The 8,644-nt window shown below is 39.7% G+C and overlaps 1 protein-coding gene across 1 annotated transcript in view; it reads left to right on the top strand.

Annotated features, from left to right (window-relative positions):
- Positions 1–8,644, top strand: part of HS6ST2 (heparan sulfate 6-O-sulfotransferase 2) — a 294,371-nt gene that overhangs the window by 59,256 nt on the left and 226,471 nt on the right. The gene's annotated exons all lie outside the window — the stretch shown is intronic.

Below are 8,644 nucleotides of genomic sequence, written 5' to 3'. Positions count from 1 at the left end.
GTAAGGAAATAATAAATGCCATTAATTTACAATATATAATCAATTTACTATATTGTTTGTGTTACTTGTGTCAGCTGCAAATTAGAATGCTGCACTGGAAGATGAAGTTGTCTTTGTGCGGTCATATAATTAAGTGCTCTAATTTTCCAAAATGGTCAATAAGCAATAAAGAGAGCGCTAAGGACAAGGTCATCTCTGGCAAAGGTGTGATGTCAATTGCTGGTTTGTCGTTAACTTAATTCACATCAGACAGGATGGGCCTGAGGGTGCAGGCTGAGTCTTTCAGCAGTGACGAGGTTAACTAGCTATTCCTCCTGAGGGCAAAATCATTTTAATTGCCAAGTAGGGTTTTAGTGGAATTAGAAAATGACATGAAAGGGTATTCTGCAGACTTTGATTCTCTCGCATTCATTTTGCTATATTAAACAAGAAAGCCTTGAAAATATTTACAATCGAGGTGTACCTTGATGGCTGTTTTACACCTGCCCTGCAGCATATCCTATCAGTAATGTGAAGTGTGTCAAAGCAGCGATCAATAATTATGATAACTACTTTAACGGTATTGCAGATTTAAAGCACTAATAAACCTCAGTCTCAGGTTCACATATAAAAGCATCTATAAATGACATTAAACTGAAGCTCCAGTTTAGCTAGGAGAAACAATCCCTTTCATTTAAACTATATGCAATGCAAGTATTTTGGCAAACTTTACTGCAGAGCCATACCTGTATCTCTTCTGTACACATTGATGTAGGCATTGCCAGCCTTTTCTAAAACGGACTGCTTGGTGGGAAGGTCTACCTTTGCAGACTTCAGGTACAGTCTAAGGTAAAGACTGACGATATTTCATGAGCAATGAAATGCCTTTTGCAGGGGATGCCTTTTATTTGACTTCAAGCTCTGCAGATGTTTGGGGGGGAAAAAAGAAGCAAGTCAATCATATGAGTAGGGGACTGGGATCATTCTTATACACAAAGTCTATCTAACAAGAAGGTTTGCGTTCAACCTTCTTGGCATCACAACATAAGTTAAGTTTAAAAAAAAAATGTAAACTTTCAACATGATTTTTAAATACATTTAACATGAGCTTGACTGCACACTGCTTATCAGCACTATGTTTCTTAATGTCTCATCACATGCAGTTATTTTTTTTACCACTGGTACATAACACCTGCTACATGTTTTTTATCAACATATTACTTTTCATTGATATTTCCTTGGTTCAGTTTTGTCCCCAATTTATTTATACTTTGTTTAAGGTTATAAGAAGGTTAATATATTGTGATTTTTATTAGGGGTTTATTGCCTTTGTTAATAGTAATATAGTAATATAGTATTAAAGGGGTATACCACACATTCAGAATTGGGTTTTTCTGTGAGTAGCATTCTAAGCTAGTTTGTAATGGTGTGATGGATTAGGAATGGGGGATACATATTTCAAAAATGTTATTCTTAAACTTCTTGCAGGCCAAATTAATATTTTAAGGGTATAGGACACCATCTGGCTTGAAGAAACATAAAACCTGTTTGTGACATGGAGACTAAGGCTAGGGCTTCACTGGCAGTTTTAGGCCCCATGCATTCAGTCACAATGAAATTACTGATCATCTTGCTGGCAGACAGATCCGGTGTGAAATAAATGCATGAAATGGTCCATAAAGTGCTTGAGTTTACACCCGTATAGACACGTAAAGGTCCATACAGCGTTTACTTGTAGTGAAATACACTTCCATTCCATTAAATATACATGTGTAAGGGCTCATGCACATGGCCAAAAAAAAAGCTGCATTTTTACCAGTACAGTGTTTTTATTTGTAGGGATCTGTACACAGTTCTATGGGCCCATCCACACAGCACATAAAGATCAGGAAACCTGTGCTGTGTTCAGATTTGTTAAATCAAAATATAAACATTTGGATCCGTGGTCACAACATAATACCTGTGGAATAGAAGTGTGATCATCATGTAATGAAGTATTCTTTATTGTTGCATCATTGGTGGCTGATAAATAAAAAACAAGATAAAAAGGCAGCCTGTGCCTCCCTACAGTTTTGTTAGCCTTGGTTTAGGTCCATGTGGTCTTTTCATAGATCCAGGCTTGGTCATGTAGAGGGAATGGCATAGTTTGACTTTGGCAACCAAGGCACGCCTGCTTATCCCAACAATTTTGGAAATAATGCTAAGTAAGTTGGATTTCCTTTTGTAAGAAAACGTATTTGGTTTTTGTTTAAGCAGGATTTCTTTAAGTCTTTTCATTCCTAATGCATTTAGAAAAAGGACTGATATGCTCTTCCGCCTGGGGGAATAGAATTAAAATCCTTTTTTTTTTTTACTTTATTCTTTCACAATCATAAATCTCTATATGAAATGTATTACATATTACAGGTTGAAAGGAATGCATGTACCACAGATTTCTCTGCATCGGCTTTGTTTCCTCTTTTGATGTGGTGCCGTGCTGGGTCTCACCAGCAGGTTTTTTAATGAAGAAGAAAGCGATAAATGAAAAACGGAAAATAACTTATCACAATCCGTTTGCATTGCAACGTTAATCTCCAACGCTAATCTCATCTTTAGTTTCTTATCAGGGTGAAAAAAAAATAATGCATCAATTCTGTTCATCTTAATGTATCCATAAATCATTTGGTAGAGCCGGCTGGGGTTTTCTATAAGAGAAAAGTGCTTGAGGAAATGCATTCACTTTGAGCTGTTGTGTAGAACTGCAGATGATTTATAGTATCTATACTATTGTACATTTATCCTTTTGGGTCACCCAAAGTTTTATACTTGTCCAAGGTCCTGTGAGATCCACGTTGTGTGGCCCATGATGAGATAAACAACCACCTATACCAACTTTTTGGATGACCAAGTGAAAGATGGTTGCTCCATAGGAATCAATTAGGTTTTTCCATACATGCTTAAAAGACGCAAGGGGCCAGCTGGAGAGTTTGTGAAGGAAGTTCAGCTCCAGTTTGCTTGATGAAATCATGGATATGGCTGATAAATGGAACCATGGCTGCAGTTGACTGGATGAAACAAAGGATACAGTTTGTTGTATGGAACCACTGATGCAGGTGACTGGATGGAACCATTGATGCAGGTGGCTAGATGGAACCGTTGATGCGGGTGGCTGGATGGAACCATGGATACGGCTAGATAAGTGGAAACATGGCTGCCGTTGACTTGATGGAATCATGAATGCAGTTGGCTGGATAGAACGTTGGATGGAGTTGGTTGGATGGAGCCATTGATGTAGGTGGATGGATGGAGCCATGGATGCTATTGACTGGATGGAACTATGAATAGAACCATGGATGCAATGAATTAGATGGTACTGCAGAAGCTATTGGCTGAATGGAACTATTGATGCCATTAGCTGGATGGAACCATTGATGATGTTTTCTGGGTGGAACGGTGCTACAATAGGCTGGGAGGAACCATGCTGCAGTAGGCTAGGTAGAACCATGGTTGCAACTGGCTGGGTGAAACCATGGTTGCAAATGGCTGCATGGAATTGTAAATGCAGTTAGCTGGATGAAACCATGTATGCAGTTAGTCAAATGGAACTATGGATGCTGTTGCCTAGATGGAGCCACGAATTGTGTTGTCTAGGTGGAACCAAGGATGATGTTGGATGAGTGAAAATGTGGTTGCCGTTAGTTGGGTGGAATCATAATTGCAGTTCACTGGGTTGAACCATGGCTGCACTTGGCTGGGTGGACCCATGGCTGGAATTGGATGAATAGAACCATGGCTTCAGTTGGATGGAACCATGGCTTGATTGAATCATGGATACAGCTGGATGAATAGAACCATGACTGCAGTTGGCTGGATGGAATATATTTGATGGAACTATGGATGGAACCATAGATGCTATTGACTGGATGAAACTGCTGTTGCTACTGGCTGGATGGAGTTCTGAATTTCTTGAACTGAATGGAACCATGGATGACGATGGCTAGGTGAAAGAATGTTACAGCAGGCTGGGTGGAATCATGGTTGCAATTGGCAGACTGAAACCATGGTTAAAAGTTGCTGGATGGAACAATGTCTTAATTTGGCTGGATGGAACCATGGCTGCAGTTGGCTGGATGGAACCATGGATATTGTTGACTGGATGCAGCCACAAATTCTGTTTGCTGGGTGGAACCATGGATAACATTGGCTTGATAGAACCATGGATGATGGTGGCTGGGTGGAAGCATGCTGCAGAAGGCTGTGTAGAACCATGTTTGCAAATGGCTGGGTGGAACCATGGGTGCAGTTGGCTAGGTAGAACTATGGCTTCAGTTGGATGGGTGGAACCATCGGTTCGGTTGGATGGGTGGAACAGTGGTTGAAATTGTTTAGGAGGAAGCATAGTTGAAGTTGACTGGGTGGAACCATGCCTGCAGTTGGCTGGGTGTATACATGGCTGTAGTTGGCTGGGTAAATCCATGGAACTGGTCTCCTACACTTTCTCTCAGATTTAAAGCCATTTGGAAAATAAGGATTCCATCAATATCATTAATGCAGCTAGCAGTGCAGCCAGCAACATGGGGTGAGTGCTATGAAAAAAATGAAAGCCCCTCAGTGGATAGACAGTGTCCTTTGTTTAAGGTTAATTGCAACATTTTCAATTTTTGTCTGTGTTCTGCCCTTTAGGGAGCAATGACTAACTATTGCAGCCTTGTTCATATTAAGCTTACTAGTGATAAATGTGTTTATTATAATCATATGAAGCTTTCTTGTCCCATTCAATCATCTCCTGGTGTCCAAAGCAAAGGACGTATTGGCATTGTGTCATCTTTCATTAGTCCCTATGAATTTTGCAGTGGACAGCACTAAACATGTAATGTGTAAAGCTATGTGACTTTTATCATAGATTTTGTTATTTAACATTCTTCTACATTGTAATATCCAACATATTTTGTGTTCTGCACCAAGCTATGTCTAAGTACTTTTTGAAGAATGTTACCTCTTTTGTAGTTACGAGTATGGATTTTGCAATATGTGCAATATGCATCGTTATACGCATGGAAATGTGATTAATGTAAAAAAAGAAAAAAAATTATGTCAAACATTAATCACAGCTGATATCTTATTGATTTCCCTATACTGCTAGCTTCATAGCAAAACCTAAGGTTTTCTAAACTAAGTATAATAATATTGGCTTTTGGGGAATATGCAAACTGTTGTATTATTTTTGGGATTATTATTATTGATTTGTAAAGCACCGTCATCATCAACATCTTTAAAGTGTAGGTTAGGGATTAAGCTTAACCCCCACTAATGGTGCATGTTACATACTATTGTGCCTGTCAGATCCCAACACCAATATATTAGGGGTGTGTTCGAAACTGCATTATACGCCTTTGTATAGAAAATGTCTACATATGTGGAACTAGAACAGGCTTAACACTGGGCAGTTGTTAATTGTTTTGGTCTCCCAAAGTGTGCATTTATCTGCACTTGCCCCCGATCTCTAACCTGCCCTCTTTTATGCTCCTCCAGACTGTTTATCTTCAGTCATTAGCATCTTTAGCTTAGGTTGTAAAGAGTCTTCTTGGGAACTTTCTTATCATCTGTGACATTTTCTTCCCCATCTTCTTACACATGCCATGACTCTACTATATTCAACGTTTAAAAATTCACCTTCCAAAATTACCTGCCTTTCTTTTGCTTTCCCCTGAACACAATGCAACCATTTCCTTTTACCTTTAACAGTTGCTATATCCCAGAAATGCTGTGACCAAAGTTAAGACCGTCGATATATCCTGCATGATTTCATAATGTGTTAATGCCATCTGTAGAGGATCTTCTGAAGTCTCTTGAGGCTTTTGGCCTAAAAGGAAAGGAAAAAAACCAGTATTTGGACCATGGACAAACAGATTTTAGAGAGGTGCTGTGAATGTTCAATTTTGTACATGCTTCCAGTTGAAAGAAAAACAAGCTTAATAATGGAAAACCAGAAAAAACATATAAACAGCGCTCTCGGATGGGCAAAGAGTTAGCTTGGAGGCGTGTATGCAGCACTGGGAAACAGGAGGAGAACCTGTGAATGCAAATGATCAAGAAACCAAGAAAGGGCGCAGAGAACACTGGCTAGCTAACGAAGTTATAATGAAGACTAAAGGTGGTGGCACTTACGCGTGATTGCCAGGATCTGGAGATGGACGGCCGGTATGGAGGATCGGGGCACTCGTGGTGTGGTTCCGACTGTAGTCGATGTGCTGATCCGAGAGGTACATCCACAGGAGAGTGTAGACAAGAAGAGGGGACTTCGTCCGAAGTGCCGTTGGGGGTCTGTGCGGTGTGGAGGAGAGGCAGGGAGATCGCTGTGGTGTCGGCAATGGACAGCGGGCAATGGACAGGGCTGTAGCAGCCACAGCTGTATGTGTCAGCGGGCGGTCACTGCCAGGTCTGCTGGGGACAGTGTACGGAAGCAGCTGACAGATGCCGAAAGTCGAATCAAATGGTGAGATGGAGAGGGATCAAATCGGACAGGATCCGGGCAATGGATAGGGCTGTGGCAGCAGTGGCTGTGTGTGTCAGCGACCGGTCACTGTCAGGTCTGCTGGGGACGGTGTACGGAAGCAGCTGTCAGATGCCGAAGATCGAGTTAATGGTGAGATGGAGAGGGATCAAAGCAGACAAGAGCGACGCGTTTCGAGGTATTACCTCTTTTTCAAGCTCAGGTAAAATGAGATGATGGCGGGAATACGCCGGGTTTAAAAAGTGACAGATGGGCGGAGCTAGTGGTGGTAAGCGGCAATCCCGCGGTTTGAAATTGAGAACGGAGTGGTTGGAACCTGGCATATATTTAATAGCTTGATGTGCATAAAAGCCATAGGAGACTGATATGTAGGGAAAGGGGCAGTGGGAAGGAGTTGCTGGTGTTAGACGAGGACGAGAGGAGCCATTGGGCAATAAAAGTACTAAAGGTCGTATTCGGATAAAAAACTACTACTAGATAGTTAAATGAAGGTTTTTTGGTAAAAACAGGACCTTGGTTGGAGGGCTATTATGTGGGAAATGTCTGTATTAAAATTGTCTTTATTGGGAGCACTAAAAATGTTATAACTTCTCCTTTACTACATTTTTAGTGCTCCCAAAATACCATTCCACTTAACTATCTACTATCTGCCACCACCTTTAGTCTTCATTATAACTTCGTTAGCTAGCCAGTGTTCTCTGCGCCCTTTCTTGGTTTCTTGATCACAAGCTTAATAATGGGGACTTCACAGTAGCTCAAACCATAGAAATACAGAAAAAAGTGTCAGACCAAAAACAGATGAAATAGTCCAAGGTAAACAGTCATCATACCACTCAACAGCTGATAATATTTAAGAAAAGAGTGACCACACAGATCCGTATTAGTTGCTAAAATTAAACTCTTCTGTTGGATTAACTGTGTAAAAGCTGCTGAACAGCAATAATTAATGCTGATCAGCAGCTATTACACCTTTAATCCAATAGAGGAGTTTCATATTAAACTCTATTATATCGTAATATAGATCTGTTTCCTCTCAATCCATTTAAGTTTTAGCAGTTGTTGAGCCCTGTGAAAGGGGAAGTGGTTTGGCCCTTAAAACGTGTAGTCTGTTTTAATATCACCTATTTACCAATAAATAAAGTTACACTATGAACAGACTGTTAGTGCTGTACCTTTAAGGACAGTTGATGACATTGATAATCCTTTATGAGGACAATAGGCTGTCTTCTGCAAGAGTCCAGCTAAGTTAGTAATATTGTGAGCATGCATGCTTGTGAATACTTGTTAGATATGTGCTTCTATGTTAAAGAAGAACTGTACCCTTATCTTTAAAATGACAACAAAGTCACCTTTAGTAATGGTTAGTAAAATCAATCTACAAACAGATTCGTATAGATAATTGCTGACTTTTTATTCTTCACCTACCTTAATGTGGCATTTGATTGACTGATTTTTTTTATTTATATATTTCATTTCCATGTAATGCATCTGACCAGTTCTATAGCCAACTTCTCCTTTTTATTGTGTGTATTTCATATGAGCTTCACAGTCTGTTCCTAGAATGACTGACTGACTGGGTTCAACTATGTAATATGTGAGCTTTTTTAAAAAGAAGGGGCACCAAAATTAATAGTCACTATATAAAGAATTAATGCAGAACTGTATCCACATTGTACTCATACACTCTGTGCATTCTCTATATGCGCTGTTCCTTTTAATAAAACAATTGCACAGTCAGCACAACATGGAAATAATACTTTCACAGCATGATCTAAGCCCTTGACCCATGAAGACTGTGATTAAAAAGGCCTTATTTGCTATATATGTTTTTAACCAGAATACCCTTTGTAAGACACAAATTATAGAAGGTGAACAAACTGCTTATTAAAGCGAGACAAAGACAGGCAGAATGTTTTTTTTTATTTTTTTTTCCCCTTAAAGGTTAAGATGTAGAAAGAAACCTCAGTGCATCCTAAAAGTTATTAACATTGCACTAGAATTCACCAAGTGTGATATTTTCAAAGGCCATTGTAACCTTTTCAAACCTCCAGGATTCTGAAGAGTATGTCGTCATTTATTTCCACCAAAACGTGTGTATATTTTTGTGTGTTTGTAATATGTGTGTGTGTGTGTGTGTGTGTGTGTGTGTGTGTGTGTGTGTGTGTATGTATA

The sequence above is a fragment of the Nanorana parkeri genome, unplaced genomic scaffold (assembly GCF_000935625.1).
Source record: "Nanorana parkeri isolate BGI_ZX_2015 unplaced genomic scaffold, ASM93562v1 scaffold801, whole genome shotgun sequence".
Classification (NCBI taxonomy): domain Eukaryota; kingdom Metazoa; phylum Chordata; class Amphibia; order Anura; family Dicroglossidae; genus Nanorana; species Nanorana parkeri.
Note: the sequence above shows the minus strand (reverse complement) of the source record. Positions and strands in the feature narration are given on the sequence as shown.